General features: G+C 42.8%; 1 protein-coding gene across 1 annotated transcript in view; it reads right to left on the bottom strand.

Annotated features, from left to right (window-relative positions):
- Adamts17 (ADAM metallopeptidase with thrombospondin type 1 motif 17) overlaps nucleotides 1-13,435 on the bottom strand; it is a 293,848-nt gene that overhangs the window by 140,120 nt on the left and 140,293 nt on the right. The gene's annotated exons all lie outside the window — the stretch shown is intronic.

The following is a 13,435-nucleotide window of genomic DNA, read 5'->3' on the forward strand; positions in this document are numbered from 1 at the left end:
TGGATAAATGCATGACAATATATCTGAGAGTAGAAGGATTGTCAAGTGAGGATATTGTTGATCCTTTGGTCTCAACGAGGATGGGAGGCTATGCCTGGGACCATATCCAATTTCCTATGGTGACTAAGTCAGTTATAAATGGAAAGAGGTTCCCTCACTATCAGATGGTCCTGGCCAGAGAACCTGGTCCCTCAGGAGACACACAGGATCATCATACAAGCACTCAGAGAAGCTGATGGTGCAGTCCACAGGTTATGTTCCTGATAACATCTATTTCAACAGGAGAAGGACACTTGCTGTGAGCATTCCCCCTTGCTGGCCTTCAGCAATGGCCAAAGAATGTTCTAGTCAGCAGGGCCAGCTAAGAGTGGGATTCTGGCTTTCTGGGGGCTCATATTTAATATAGCTCACAATTGATCTGGTTTGAATCCTTCAAAGGCTAACTAAGTGTCTCATAAGCTTACAGTTAGATGAACTGGCAGTGGGTGGGTGTCCTGGTACTTGAGGTTTATATAAACTACTGTTTAGGTTATTTTTAGTTTAAATTAAAGATTACCTGACTGAAAATTCCATGTTATTTTAGGTTTGTGTCCCAGGGCATGTATTATTTCTGGCCATGTTATATTTAACGAAAATGTGTGGCATTAAGGACACAGTCATTTTAACTCTAAATGACTGTGAGTGAGGTTGAGGGCACAGATGGGCCTCATGCCTCATATGCCAGACACAATAATAACTTAATGGCTCTGGATGGATCTTATCTTAAACAAAATACCACACCTCTTCTGGATTTGCTATAAGAGATCTCAAGGCATACCATGAAGGGAGTCAAGAAAGAACTCCCATAATGCACTACACTATTGAGCTCCGCTAAAGACTGAACACACCAGAGGAGATAGCTAGGGGTTCTAGACTTGGTGCAGCTGCCATGCTGGAAGCTTTGGATTCGGCAGTCTCTGAGCTGACCTGTTTTTCAAAAGCTCTCGGATTTTGATGAAAGAGACCAGTAGTCAGGTCTGGCCTTTCCTCAACTGGCCTTGGCCGGTTTGGGAAAATGAATGCTAGAGGTGTTGGGAGGAAGAGCCCAAGAAATGGCTCTAAGGAACAGCCCCTCCATCAGATGGGATTAATAGCAGACTGGTGTTTGTGGTATTTTATATAATGGGTAATATCATGGTAGGCCAAAAACTGGATAATATATGCATAATGTATACTATCTCAGAAGATATGAGGTGCGTGAGTCGTGTGCACATGCTTTTGCTTTTGCATTGCGTTTACAAATGTGTAAAAAACACTCACAAGTGGGCTTCTGATTCTAATTTAACGAAACTTCAAATAATTATGTTGAGATAGAGAAAAAGGTGCAAAGGAAGGGCACAGGATGGAGGCTCTGCCCCTTCTCCTAGTCAGCAACACCTCTGCTCCTAAATTTGCTCATCCCCGACTAGACACAGGGTAGCCATATGTAGCTATTCATTCACTATATAGTTCTCAAATGCTTTCTACTAGAAAGATACAGGCCTGAAGTGCTAGGTACATGTAGCTCCTATTCTAAAGCAGTGGCTCACAACCTGTAAGTCCTGATATCAGAATGGGGGTCACATATCAAATAACTTGCACATCAGATATTTATATTGCAATTCATAACAGTACCAAAATTATGGTTATGAATAGCAACAAAATAATTTTATCATTGGGGGTCACCATAACAGGATGAACTGTTTTAAAGAGTCACAGCGTTAGGAAGGTTGAGAACCAGTGCCCTGAAGGAATTTGGTTAGTAGGTCACAGTGACTATGAAGGAGACAGTGACTTTATTCATTTTAGGTACATTTATCCATGGGAGTGAAGAAATTAAACAGCCTCTGGGCTGCCAACTCAGGTGCCCCAAAGGCATCATGACACAGGGGACAGGTACAGTAACTTAGAAGAAATGCTCAGGCTGGGGCTAAGAGATGGCTCATTTGTAAATGCTGGTTGCACAAGCATGGAGACCTAAGTTCAAATCCAGAGCACTCATGTAAAAGGTGGGTGTGGCTATGCCCCTGTAACTCCAGTGGGCGGAGGGCAGGAGGATTGCTGGGGTTCTGCTGACTAGTCAACATAGCCCTAAACCAGCAAGCTCCAGATTTAGTAAGATACTCTGTCTTATAGGGATAGCACACACAGGACAGAGCAGGGCACTAGACATCTTCCTCTGGCCTCTAAAGGCACCCACAGGCAGATGTACCTGCACATATATGCACATTTACACACACACTTACACACACACACAATGCACATATACATATATATGTACACACAAAACCGGTTTATTGCAGTCATGCACACAGACTACACGTATATATTCACATCTGTGTGTGTGTGTGTGTGTGTGTATATATGTATATATATATATATATATATATATATATATATGCTTTGTGTTACCTTGATTAGTTTCAAGCCCACTTTAATATAGCAACTTTGATTTCCAAGAAGCTTAGATTTAACTCCTGCCCCAACAGTAGTAAATTCTAGATCTCTCAGCCAATGGGGAAGGGGATGGTTGTGATGGTAGTTAATTTGTTAATAACTCAAAACTCAGAATGAGATGGGAACCTAAGGCTACCAAAGGGCATACAATGGGACCCCACCCCCTGCTCCTACTAGCTTCCAGACTCTGTGTGCTCCTCAGTGGTGCAGCCTGTTAATGGGCCTGGGAATCCAGACCCCAGCATTTCCTGTCTCTTTCTTCAAAGGCCAGTGAAGAATGGGATTAGCTGACAGTGGGAGGGGCTGCAGAAAGGGAGAACCTGATGCCTCCCAGAGTTCAAAGGCCTGTTGGAGACATCAAAGGGCACAGGATGCTTTAGGCAGCAGAGATCCTAAGGACAGGCGACTTCCTGTTCCTAATGACTATCACCTCCTTGGCTTTTTTGAAAGTAATCATCAGGGGGGCTTTATGGACTCATTATTTGGATTCTGCCTCTTCTCTCCTGCCAGGAAGGTGGAGAGGAAGTGAGAAGGAGACTATATATTCATTCTGCCCCTTCCTGGCATGTGAAGTGCTCATCACAGGGCATAGAGAAACCTCAGCCCATTCATGATCCCCAGGTTTCCCACAACATGTCTGTCCAGGGCTTTCGTTCATGCCTTCGGCTCGTATGGGGCCCAGTCCTGCTCTAAGGCTAGTTTACAGGTCTTTTCCTCTTTAAAGTTCCTCTCCATTCTTCCAAGGGTTGGGGGGATGACCTTGAACTCTGACCACTATAGTCCCTCTCTTCATGACTCTGAGTCACCCTGAAGGTAGGACTCGTCATTCTGTCTTATCGTTGAGTAGCTAAGAAACATGTGATAGCCTGGTCTAGCGCTAACTACTGGTAAGTGTTGGCAAACTGTTGGAACTCATAGACCGAGGGAAAACAAAGCAGTCTGGCTAGATCGCAGAATTTCTTTGAAAGGGTTTTACCCTCCTGGGGGTGCTGTCCCCTTTGCCAATATTCCTGAAGTAGGTGGGTGTTTCTTAGGGTCACATTACCACAGAATGCAGGGAACACACTTATCCAGGTTATCCAGGTCAAATCATACGCCACAGTTCCAAGAAGAGGTGAGGAGGGAGAGGGGGATGCTGTGTTCCTTCAAGGCTCTGTTCTGTGTGGCCCTCCATTCTTACAGTTTTCAATGAGTAAGTTTATTAGATAGCTGGCCAATATAAGAGAGATAGACAGGCAGAAAGCCAGTCAGCTAGCCAGACAAGTTAGCAGAACATCGTCAACTTGGGAGCTCAAAACACCCCACAGAAGCCAGTTGGGGAAGTTGAGACTTTGGGCTGCAGTTCCTCATTGACTTTTCCCTCCATCGATGAGCCTCACATGGCTGAACTTTCTACCTCTCTTTCCCACCACAGTTACTTTTATATCACGGAATAAACAATAGTAACCTCTGTTAGAAATAGTTTGCCTTCTAGTTGTTCTTAAAAAACCATCATGTTTTGATTCTTGGGCTGTCCTGTTGTTCTGTCCTCTCTGTCACAGAGTTAGGGATCAGCCCATCCACAGACAAAGGGTCTTGGAGGACACTTGGTATGATAATGTGTGAGTCTGAAATGGTGGGGAGAGTACACCACTTCTGGAGCCAGCTTCCCAGGGGACCCAAGTAGCACATGATCTTTTGCCAATATGGATCTACATTGCAGGCTCAAAGCAGCTTATATCCAGTCTAATGCAACTTAAAACCAGGGAGACAGGACAGAATTTGAAAGACAAAAATCTACCATTACAAGAGCAAGAAAGGCCAATTTCAGTTTCTCTAAAGCATTGACTTTCAAATGTGGCACACAGTGGACTCTTCTAGAAAGCTTGGAGAAACAATAGTATCTGGCTCTTACAGTCCAGATTTCTGACTTCATTGGTGTGAAGCCTGACCTCAACATCTGGATTCTTATGTGTTCCCATGTAATTCTAATGCCCTTAGAAGCCTGAGGACCATGCCGTAAGGCCGGCTCAATGATAGTCAAACATCAGCATACTTTAGATTGATTAGCCAAAGCCAAAACTCAGAGCAACTGTTCTTTCCAACCAGAAAGCCAAATTTTGGGGGTGAGACCAGAGAGTGGATTCATGTTTGCATACTCTGGACACATTCAAAATCCAACACCCAAGTCTCTTTTCACCCCCACTCTGAGGCGAGTATTTCTAAAGTGATAACCATACCACACTGATCAGTGATAAACGCTGCCACACGCGGCTTGCTTCGCCACCAGAAACAATCTGAGAAGTGCATCATGGGTGATTCTGCCACTGTGCAAACACCACCACACAGTGTGTACTCTACTATGGCAGCTTTTTATGGCAGCTTTATGCCCCTGTGTGATATGTCCTTAAGGATCATGGTTATACACATTGTACATTTTGTGCCCCCTGAATAAAATAGCACGCAGCACATAGCTGTACCAGTTTACGACTATACACTGCTCAAGAAACTTGAACATTGTATAGACTCACCATTTTTCTAACCAAGGGCTAGGGGTTGGAGAGTTTGGCCTGGTGGTTAAGAGTACTTGTTGCTCTTGCAGAGGACCTGGGTTCAAGTCCCAGCACCTTCATAGTGGCTCATCTGTAATTCTAGTTCCAGGTGATCTAGTACCCTGTTCTGACCTCCTCAGGCGTCATGCACACACACATATATACACATAAAGTGCCTGTATATGATACAGTAAAAATCCATATATGTAAAATAAATGTAAATATAACAAATTTTAGCCAGTGGCTTGTTTCTGACATTTCCATCCATTGGAGCCTTTAGAGGCTTTATATTCCCCATGCCTTGAGCAATACATATTTTTTATCGCTTAGAAAAAAATTCTCCTCTTTCCCTGGTATAAATTACAGCTTCCTGCAGTAATCATTACTGCTTAGCTGGCATTCAACTTACAGGATAAAAATATATTCTTTTGGCTGACTTAACGATTGTGTACACAAGTTGTCCTCAAACCCTCTCTGAATTTTGGCTCAAAGAGATGATGGTGTTCTGAGGGTGGAATGTGGTTTCAAGTCGGGCCAAGTCTTGCATAAGCGATAATTGATATTTTTACTAGCAGCAACTTTGTAGTTGATAATGGGTTATTAAAACAGGAAAGAGACCCTGTCCGCAAAGTCTCATCAGAGATAGAAAAGGTGTTTCAGACAAAAAGCCTCCCGGGGTTGATACCAGGAGGTCCCAGTAGGCCCTCCAGCTCCCCAAACAGCCACTTCTATGGTCAAAACATCGCAGAAGATGATGACCCCATGTTGCAGCACCTCTGCCTGCCAAGCCCCCTCACCCTGAAGCTGCACTGCACCCATCACCACGGGCCTTGGCTCCACTTGTGCACTGGCATGGGAATCCAGTCCAAGCATACTGCACCATCTCTATCCTTTTTCTTCTTTTAAAACAACCTTGATGCTAGTCTTGCTTTAAATGTCTGTCAGTGTGGATTGACAGAGGAATAAGTCCTGACAACTCTGGAGAGCAGTGACTCACGTCTCTGAAGGAATGGCCTCCTGCTCTTATTTCTGGCCACCTCGCTTCACTCACAAGGTCAAATGGTTTGCCTTCTACTCCAGGTAGGATGTCAGTGAGGTTTCACTGAGTAAAGGGCAGGGAAGGAACCACATGTCAACAAATGCTGTCCCTTCTCCATTTTGAGATTGTCAGGAAAAGGGTTAATTCTTGGAGAAAATAAAATCAGTGCTTCCACCACTCAGGGAAACTGAGGACCGATCAGTGCTGACTGGTGGGGGCCGATGAGAGAATATGTGATAGAGACTCTAAGCTTGGGCATGACTTTATGAGACTCGGTCACCTCTGAATGCTGGATGCTTTGTCGCTTAGTTCTGGGTCCTGTGGAATCAGAAGCCTCAGGCTCAGCCACCTTCGTGTCACATCAGTGCTAACTTCAGCTTGTGAGTGACACTTGTCTGTGTGAACGGTGCCTCTGGAACATACAGTATAGCAGGGGAGTTTCCCTTGCTGCCCCTCTGTCCTTTACCCCCCATTACTAAGGCAGATTTGCTCCAGGCAGTGTCACAGGCAATATAAACATCTAATTTTTGGCAGGCAAAGCTTTTCTTTTTCAGGACACATGAAGTTATGTAACAGATTGACCCAGGAACCCCAAAAGATAACACAACCACCTGCCAGACTGCAGCCTGGCTTGTGATTTGCTGTGGAGACCCTGCGGCTGGTACAGGAAAGCCAAACAGAACCAACAGATTCACAGGAGGATGGGCCTCTGTTGTAATGTCTTCCTTGCGCCATCTTCCTTGTGTCTTGGTTTTATGATGTTAGAACACCAAGACTAGCTAATTTACAAATAGCAGAGGTTTACTCGGGCTCACCATTCTGGAAGCCAAGAAGTCTAAGATACAGAGAATTCCTCTAGTTAGGGCTCCAGTATCTTCAACTCAGGAAGGAAGTAGCCAGAAATTGGTTCACGAAGAATACAACAAAGGAAGCCACACAGGGTCTGAGTGGCCCATTCCTTGAGAAGGGCATTCATACCCATCCCCGTGACCCAAACACCTCCCATTAGAACATATTCAAACCACAACCCTCAGTGTGTCCAGCAAGGCCTGGCATGCTGCATCCTCTAAGAGCTGTGTTGGTATGTGTCAACGGCTGCCTTGAGCCCACGCCCTCATTTCCTCCTCCCATGATGGACATGCTCTGGGTTTCAGGTATTATGGTATCATAACGCTACAGCACAGACGTCTACATCTACAAGGCACTTCAGGGAGGAGGGAGGAAAATGTGAAACCAAAAAGACCGCAAGTAGTAAGGCCTTCCCATGTTCACTGTCCACTCCTCTCAACCTATTTCTGCAATGGTAGCATTCTATTCAGAAGCATGAACATTGCCAATAGCAATGTCCTCCACCCCGCCCCGCTGAGATTTGAAGTCTCTCTTCTCTCTTGTTATAGGAAAAGTCAAGGAGACCTTGGGCAATGAGCCAGAAGCCCGTGCCATACTAGGCTCCTGTCCAAGGAAAACTGAGCGCCATTGGGTGAGGATGAGAAGACTATACTCTCTACACTTCCAGGAGTATTCATCCGGGAGCCAACTGGTCCACACTGGAGAGTCCAGATAGTGTCAGTGAATGGGGAATGGCCATTACTACTGATGGTTAGATATGACGGTGGGGGTTAGGTGATTCGCATGCAGGACCACAGAGCAAAGGCTCTGTAAGTCTTGCTGTCACTGGAAGGGCAGGATGACAATGATCATGACAGCTACTCACATCAATGAGCACAGAACCACGAATGTGACTACACGTGGAGTCACCTAATAAGTTTTGAAAAACACAGATGCCTGCCTCCTACCTGTGGAAATCACTAGTTAGTGTGAGGTGTGGCCTGGATAGTCCCTCAAGACAATTATCTATTTTCTTTTTAAAAAAGAAATCTTAAATGTAAGAGCTGGAGAGATGGCTCAGCGGCTAAGAGCACTGACTGCTCTTCCAGAGGTCCTGAGTTCAATTCCCAGCAACCACATGGTGGCTCACAACCATCTGTAATGGGATCTGATGCCCTGTTCTGGTGTGTCTGAAGACAGCTACATATACTCATATACATGAAATAAATAAATAAATCTTTTTTTAAAAAAAATCTTAGATTTAAGATAAGAACACATGCGGGTTCTTATTTTCTTATTGATCCGGGCTCCCTAGTGACAACATCTTGCATATGCAGAGTATAATGAAGATCTGAAGTTTGAAATTGGCACAACCCATAGAACCTGCTCTGTCTTTCCAGTAAGTCATGCAGTCTGCTGGGTGCCTGGCTCTAGCTGAATATTTGAACACACGTATCCCTGGGTAATCACCACCACAATCAAAAAGCTTAAGTGTAACTATCACCAACAGACTTCCTCTTTATGGGCTTTACCCACACTCTCCCTTAGCCCTTAAGCCCTAACAACCACCAATCCCTTCCCTCTCTCTCTACAATAACACCACTGTACAGCTGTTACATGAATGGAATCATGTACTGTACGTTCCTCTGAACGGAAGCTTTTGTATTCAGCTTAATTTGAGGTTCACTTAAGTAGTCCCGTGTACCTAGAATTCATGTACTTTTAATTACTAGGAGTAGTTCAGGAAATGAAAAAAAACACAGTTTAACTGTCTACCCATTGGAGGATTCATTAGTTATAGTCTGGGGTAAATTATGAAGACAATTGCTTTAACGTGCACATGCAAGTTTCTAGGCAAAGGTGTTGTCAGTTCTCTGGGGTGAATGCACAGGAGTGTAACCACTGGGCCATTTGGTAAGCTCCAGGGTTTGAGACCGGATCTCCTGTATGCCAGATTGACCTTGAACTAGCTACGCAGTTGAAGATGTCCTTGAACTCCTGACCTTCCTGCTTCTACCTCCTGAGAGCCTGGGAAGCTTTAGTTTTAAAAGAAGTCCCCAAACTGTTTTGCATTTTGTAGAGGACTTCTCCTATTTTACAGTTCCATTAGTGATGTGTGAGTGACTCGCTTTTCTGTAGCCTGGATAGCACTTGATATTGTTCTCCTTCGTGTAGCCTTCGAGTAGTGTGTGCTGAAGACACTGTGGCCTGCGTCTGCATCTCCTCATTAATGATGCTGAAATCCTTCGAGCATTTATCCTGTACCCACAGGCCCTCTTCGGTGAAATGCCTGTTGGCCCCTTTTTCACCATGTTCTTGGGGTTATTTATAGTTTACTGAAATTTATCTCTACTGAAATGGGTAAGCTTTCCTGCAACAAGTCTTTAAGTACCATGAAGAGAGCCCTTCACACAGCAAAGCTGTGGACACTGATGCTGCCAACACTTGCCTTTACTTGTATGGTGTTCTGTGAAAGACAAAGAACACTCACCCGGCCACAGTTTTCAGATTTCCCTCCTGTGCCTTATTTTCTAGAACTTTTATATTTTGCACTGAAGTTCATAATTCATTCTGAGGCAAGTTTTGGGGGAAAGCATGATAGTTAGGTCAAGGATGTCAAAATTTTGCAGCAATTTATTTATTTATTTGTTTATTTATTTTATTTAGTAAAATGAAAAGTCTATTCACTTGATAACCTGCGCTAAGTTGCTTTTGTATTTCTGCTTTAAAAAAAAAAAAACCACAAGGTATATTTGTGTGAATTTATCTCTGGATTTCTTGTTACACTCACTGAACTTGTTTCTGTTACTTCAGCTACAGAGGAAGTATCGGAATCAGCAGTGTGCCTGTAACCTTCTAGTCTTCATTTTCTCAAGTGGTTTTGGCTATTCTAGGGCCCATGGTTTTCCTTGAGACTTTCAGAATCACTTTGCTTATATCTGCTAAAACTGTGCTAACGTTTTGATAAGAGCAGCACGAATCTACAAATCAACGCAGGCATCTTTACTGTGTTAACTCTTCAATCCCAGGACCCAGTGCGTCTGTTCAAGAATGTAAGCCTTCTCTGGTTTATTTCTCAGAATGTGATTTTCACCACACAAATCTTACATACATCTGCTTAGATGTGCAAGCTTTTTTCAACTTAGAAAGGTTAAGTCTTTACTGCTTAGTGCATTTATTGTGATTGTTTGTTTGATGTTCTTGGAGAACAGAGGACCTTCTCTTTAATCCCAAAAGGAAATAGGCTGTTATCATAAACAGAAGACAATAGAAGTTAGATATATTAACAAATGCATTTTCTATATCAATTGATATGATTTCCCTTCATTAGGCTATTAACATAATATACAAAGGGATGAACTGAAATTAAACCAACTCTGTATACCTGAATTAAATTCTGTTGGTCATGGCTTTGCATTTTACATTCATTTACTCATTCATTCATTCATTCTTTCTCATATACACACACATACACAACTGAAATTGAATTTTCTAAAACTCTCTTGAGAGATATTGAGCTGTACTTTTTAATATTTTGATATCAGAGTAATACTGGCTTCTTACATTTAGTTGGGAAGTGTTTCTTCCTTTTCTCCTTACTATAAGACATGGTATAAAATTGATAATTGTTATTTTGAGTGTTTGGTAAAAATTTTCAGTGAAGTCACCTTGCCCTAGAGACATCTGTGTAGTTTTAGTTTATATTTTTTGAGATTTACTTAAAGTTTTTTTTAACTTTTTTTTTTCCTGGTTTTTTTTTTTTAAGATTTATTTATTTTATGTATGTGAATACACTGTAGCTGTCTTCAGACACACCAGAAGAGGGCACCTCATTACAGATGGTTATGAGCCACCATGTGGTTGCTGGGAATTGAACTCAGGACCTTTGGAAGAACAGTCAGTGCTCTTAACCTCTGAGCCATCTCTCCAGCCCCAGAGATTTACTTAAAGTTTTTTAAACTGATGCATAAAAACTGTATAGGAGCCAGAGAGATGGTCCAGTGCATAAAGCACTAGCCACTCAAACTTGACGACCTGGGTCTGGTCCTTGGATCCCACATAAAGGCTGGATGTTGTGGCACACACCTATAAGCCCAGCATCCCTATCCTGAGATAGAAGATGGAGGCCGGAGACTCAGCCAAATGCTCACAGGATCCCTAGTCTGCAAAAGGCTGTATAGCAAGAGAAAGAAGAGGAATTCCACCTCAACCATATGAAAAATGAGAACTGACTCCTGAAAGTTATCCTCTGACATCCTCATGTCACATGCATGTCTGTGCTACTCACATGTGTACACACACCAAATAATGTTAGAAATAGGTTCAGATTTAAAACGAACACGTGAAGGAGGTAACTGGATAGTTTGATGTATTCATTGTATATTGTTTAGATCATGTTAAACACATCTGTAACGACGAATTCAAAAATGTTAAATATTATTTTGAGGGATACACACATATACTGAAATATGATCATGTCCACATACTATATCCCCTTCCCCACCCCCACTTCTCCTATTGTGTCACACTTCCAATGTCATGTCTTTGGTTTTTGCAGTGGGTTGCAGTCAATGTAGAGATGCCTACCTGATCTCAGTGCACAGAACAGGAGACTGAGTACTCAGCCCTAAATGGGGCTTCTGTATTAACTCCCTACACACCAAGGCTTGGGATCGATCATAGCAGAGGAAGCAAAAAGCACGTAAGAGACAGAGGACTCTGAAGCATGCTGTGAAGTGACGTCATCTGGACAGGACACGGTTATCCTGCTCATGAACTCACAACTGCTCGGTGACTTGCACAAGAGCTATATAAGATTAAGCCAGCCAAACCAAGCAAAGATGGGGTTCGTGGTCTTCAGACTCATCTTTATGCCCCATCCTGAGGAGCTGTTGGCAATGGATAGCTACGGGGACAGAGAGACTCATTCTTTACTAAAACACTGGTCGGTTCCCCATGCTTCTGTGAATGGCCCTGTTCCCATGCACACAATGGGCAGTACTAATGGGTCTCAGTGGGTTATCAAGACAAATTCCTTTTCTTTAGTAGACACATGTCTATTTAGATCTACTTGTTCTTACTAGGTTTTATTAGTTTGTCGCTTCCAAGAACGCCCTCCGTTACTTCTAGGTTGTCCAGTTATGATCCTTTTATGGCCTTAGGATTTGTAATATCCCAGGTCACGTCTGATGCTAAGGATATATCTCCTCTCTTTAGCTTTGTCAATCTTCCTGCAGCTTTTGCAATTTTGTCAATTTATTTTGGAGAACTTTTTTTTCATTAATTCCCTCTATTCTTTTCCTGTGTTTGACACTGTTGATCTCTACCCCTTACTGTTAACTGTGTTTCTGTCCTGCCAGTTTCTTGAGGTAAGAACTTAGACAACCAATGGGTGAATGTTTTTCTTTTCCAATTAAGCACCTAGTGCTGCAAAGTTCCCTCTTGGCCTGCACTAGCTACATGCCACACCTCGCATGAACTGTGCTTTCATATCTGTTTTGTTCTGGCTTTCTGTGTGTGCGCATGCACATGTGTTTCACAGTTGGTTGTACAGGCTCATATGTGCACATGCAGGTGGAGCCCTAATCTTGTATATAATTCCTCCAGTGTTATGTATCCTTTTACAAATTTATTTATTTTTACTCTTATTTTGTTTGTTGGTTGGTTTTTGACAAACACTTGCCTGGAGCTAGCTGCCTGAGTGGGCTAGGCTTACTGGACAGGTGAGAATGCCCCAGAGGTCTGCTTGTCTCCACCTTTGAGTACAGAGCTGGCCATTATGCCTGATTTTTTTTTAATGTGTGTTGTGGGGATCCAATTCAGGTGCTTATGGTCACAAAGGAAAAAAATCTTTGATAACTGAGTTATTTTCTTGGGCCCCAATTCTGCTTTTGAGTTCAATCAATTTTTTGGTTAAATAACATATTTCTAAATAATTTCTCTATATCTGGAGACTTTTCTTTTGGTTTCTTTAATGACATATGGCTGAGAAGATCCACAGGACCTTGAAGAAAACAAACATTTTGCAATGTCCTTCTGTGTGGTTTCCTTTAGACCTCAGAGGTTCTTAAACCATGAGTTGAGATCCCATGTGGTCCCACATAACAGAATGAGTGGGGGTGGGGGGGTGGGGCAGGAAATATGGCAACAGCAACAGTTTTCTAAACACAAAGGAATCAAAATTTAATAAAAAAAATCAATCACATAACAAATTGGAGGTGTTGCCAGCAGTAGGCACCCCACTGTGTCACATGACTTCACTGCTCTGAACGCACAGCGCTGCCCTTTGCAGTGTGCATATAACTTCCTGCAGTGCCAAAGACTCCCTGAGACACCTCAGTGCAGACTCCACACTTGGAATACTATCAACTCAGGGCTAATGGTTTAACCACAGGAAATAAAGATCTGTAACGCTTTCTCAATATGCCTCTTTAGCGTGTTAGCATCTTACTGTGGTAGAATGTCTGAGTTACTCACTCGAATTTCAATTTAAAAAAATTAAATGGATTTTAGTTTTAAGACTTTCCTTGGATAGAAACAAACAAACAAACAAACAAATAAA

Source organism: Grammomys surdaster, unplaced genomic scaffold (assembly GCF_004785775.1).
Source record: "Grammomys surdaster isolate TR1022 unplaced genomic scaffold, NIH_TR_1.0 271, whole genome shotgun sequence".
In the NCBI taxonomy this organism is placed as follows: domain Eukaryota; kingdom Metazoa; phylum Chordata; class Mammalia; order Rodentia; family Muridae; genus Grammomys; species Grammomys surdaster.